Genomic DNA, 3803 nt, shown 5'->3' on the forward strand with positions numbered 1-3803 from the left:
TTCAATGGTTTTTAATATATTCACAGAATTGTTCACCCATTACCATAATCAGTTTTAGAAACACTTTTTATCACCTCATGAAGAAACCCTGGCAATCCTTAGCAGTCTTTCCCTATTTCTTTCCAACCTCCCCAATTCTAGTTCTGCCTTTTGTCTTTATAGATCTGTCTGTTCAGGACATTTCATAAATCATACAGTATGTGGTCTTTTGTGACTGGCTTCTTTTACTTATCATGTTTTTGAGGTCCATGTATGTTGTAGCAAATAGCAGCACTTCATTTATTTTTATTGCCAAATAATAATCCATTGAATGGATACACTACATTGTATTTATCTTTTCATCAGTTGATGGAGATTTGAGTTGTTTCCACTTTTTAGCTTATTACAATGGCAATATGCTGCTATGAAATGTTAGATACAATTTTTTGTGGGGATTACATTTCATTTCTCTTGGATGGATAGGTAGGAGTGCAATTGCTGGGTCATATGGTAACTCTAATGTTTAACCTTTTGAGGAACCGCCAGATTCTTTTCCAAAGCAGCCACGCAATCATTCTTAAAAACTTTCAGCACTAATTCATTCACTCATTTAGGAAACATTTACTGAACACTTACTATGTCCAATTTCATGTGTTATATATTAGAGATAGAATGGCAAACAAAACAGAGACTCTGCCATAATGGAGATTATAACCTAGCAGAGATAGACAAAATCATAACTTTGGGGATAAGCATAATGATAGAAAAATAAAGGATACATAGGGACAGATAATAGAGGGACTCAACCTGTTTAGAAGCCTTGTAAGATCTCCCTGAGGAAGAAATGTTTTTGCTGAAACCCAAGTGAAGAGATAATCAGAATTAACTTGAAAAGAAGGAGGTAAGTGTTTGGTGCAAAGGAACAAACTCATGTAAGACTCTAGTTGTAGGGGGGTGGGGTATGTTCTGCTTGAGGAACAAGAGAAATTCAATGTGAATGTAAAGTGTATAGTGTGCAAGATGAAAGAGGGTAAAAACTGAGTTTGGAGAAGTAGATAGAGACCATTCAAAGGTTTTTATTAGAAGAGTAATGCAATTAGATTTCTGTTCTTAAAAGAACACACTTGTTTCTATCTTGAGAATGGATTGGAGGAAAGCAAACTAGAAGCTGAAACCATTCCAGAGTTTATAGAGAAAGAATGTCCAGAAATAATGGTGGCCCAGACTACAGTGGTGGTAAAAGACATGGAAGGGAAGGGAAGGGAAGGGAAGGGAAGGGAAGGGAAGGGAAGGGAAGGGAAGGGAAGGGAAGGGAAGGGAAGGGATCAAGAAACATTTAGAAAGTACAATCAGTAGGATTTAGTGATTGATTGCACGTGGAGGGCAAGAAACAGGAAGGAGTCAAAATAGATTTTCTATTCAGGTACTGGGTGGTATTCAGGTATTCAGGTAATACCATTTACAAAAACAGAGACACAGGGAATATGACAAATCATGGTCCACAGGCCAACGCACAAAGAAGGAGCATTTCCATGTACTCACTAAATGCAAGGTACTGCGGCTATGAAGAAAAGAGTTAACATAACAGTTCTAAGCATCTATCCTTGAAAAGACCTCCTTGCAAGATCAGCCCCTGGCTAGCTTCTGGGAATTTAGATTTGGGAGGGTTCCCAATATTAACTGATAAGGATGGCTTACTGTGCCTAAAATGTTTGTGCAAGCAATATAGTTTGTGCTGAACATCTGCATTCCTTCTAGGAATCTAGAATTTTGGCACACAGCAGACAACGTATGCCTATAGACAGCTCCAATAAAAACCCTAGGCACTGGGTCCTTAATGAACTTCTCTGGTTAGCAACAGGTTGCTTGTGCTGTCACAACTCATCACCTTGGGAATAAAGCACATCTTATGTGATTCTCCTGGGAGGGACCCTTGAAAACTTGTGCCTGTTTTCCCTCAGAATTTTCCTTTTTCCTTGGTTGAATTTTCTTTGCTTTGCTTTTTTGCCATAATAAATTATCATTGTGAATATTGCTCTATGCTGAGTTCTTTGATTCTTCTTAGCAAAGTATCAAACATGAGGGTGGGGACCCCAAACACACATAGCAAAAGGAGTTTTGCAGATGTGATTAAAAGCCTTGAGATGAAGAGCTTGTCTTGGATTATCTGATTACGCCCAATGTAATTGAAGCAGAGGTCACAGTGGTGTAATTGCTGATTTTGAAAATGGAGGAATGGGCCATGAGCCAAGGAAGGCAGGTGGCCTCCAGAAGCTACATAAGATAAGGACGTGGACTTCTCCATAAAATCTCCAGAAAGAATACACCTTTATTTTAGCACAGTGAAATTCATTTCAGACTCCTGACCTCCAGCACTGTAAGATGATAAATTTTCTGTTTTAGGCCAGTAAATTTGTGGTAATTTATTATGGCAGTACTAGGAGACTAATATAGATGACCTCAGGGACCATGAAGTTTGGTAGATGAGACAAATACATATGTATAGAATACTTCCCAAAGATTTCAATTACAAACTTTAACTATTATGTACTATCCCGCTTACCACAACTATTCTCTTTTCCAAGGATAATGGGACAATATGACAATATTTATGAATTATCAGAAAGTAAAGCCTTTCTGAGCTGTCCAGAGAGGGGTCCGTGTTGTATCGCTCTAGGTTTCCACCCTAACTTACAGGGAAACTTTTACAATGTCTGGAGTCTTTAATGTCTTACAGATGAAAGAGGAAGATGTTCTCAAATTCCTTGCAGCAAGAACCCACTGAGGTGGCACCAAACTTGACTTCCATCTACAAAAGGAAAAGTAATGGCATCCATATCATAAATCTGAAGATAATCTGGAAGAAGCTTCTCCTGGCAACTCATGCCATTATTGCCATTGGAAACCCAGTTGATGTGAGTGTCATATGCTCCAGGAATACTGGCCAGTGGGCTGTGCTGAAGTTTGGGGTTGTCACTGGAGCCATTATTGCTGGCTGCTTCTCTGCTGGTACATTCACTAACCAGATCCAGGAAGCCTTTTAGGAGTTGAGACTTCTGGTGATTACTGATCCTAGGGCTGACTGCCAAGCCTCTAACAGAGGCATCTTCAGTTAACTTGCCTACATTGCTGTAACAGACTCTTCTCTGTGCTATGTGGATATTGCCATCCCATAGGTCTGATGTGATGGATGCTGGCCCAGGAAGTTCTGCACATGGATGGCACTTTCTCCTGTAAGCATCCTGTAAGATGTCTGATCTCTCCTTCTATAGAAATTCTGAAGAGATTGAAAAGGAAGAGCAGGCCACTGCTGAAAAGTCTGTGACCAAGGAAGAATATCAGGATGAATGGATTACTGCAGCTCCCAAATTTACTGCTATTCAATCCAAGCTTGCAGAGGGGGTCTGAAGGCATGCAGGTACCCTCTGTGCCTAGTCAGCAGTTCTCTACTGAGGACTGGGGGCACTTGGGCTGCCACCGAGGACTGATCTGCAGCTCCCACTGATCAGGCCACTGAATGAGTAGGAACAACCACCAAGTGATCTTAAGCTGTTCCTCCTCAGCCTCTTAAACAGAAAATAGAAGAAGATTGACAGAAAATAAAGTTTCTACAAAAAGAGAGTAAGAGAGAGAGTGAGAAAGAAAGAAAGAGAGAGAGAGAGAGAGAGAAAGAAAGAAAGAAAGAAAGAAAGAAAGAAAGAAAGACAGACTAAGGAACAGCTTGTTATAGATTGAGAAAAGTAAAATAAAACTGGCTTACTGGATATTTTTCAACTCTTGTCACAAATAACAACACTGTGCAATACAAAAGTCTAAATGACAAG

The 3803-nt window shown here is 39.7% G+C and overlaps 1 pseudogene; it reads left to right on the forward strand.

Moving 5' to 3' along the window:
- The first annotated feature begins 2689 nt into the window (after nt 1-2689).
- On the forward strand, nt 2690-3521 carry LOC128777826 (40S ribosomal protein SA-like; annotated as a pseudogene).
- Nucleotides 3522-3803: the final 282 nt, after the last annotated feature.

The sequence above is a fragment of the Panthera pardus genome, unplaced genomic scaffold, assembly GCF_024362965.1.
Source record: "Panthera pardus isolate Hobbes unplaced genomic scaffold, ASM2436296v1 HiC_scaffold_17, whole genome shotgun sequence".
Lineage (NCBI taxonomy): Eukaryota > Metazoa > Chordata > Mammalia > Carnivora > Felidae > Panthera > Panthera pardus.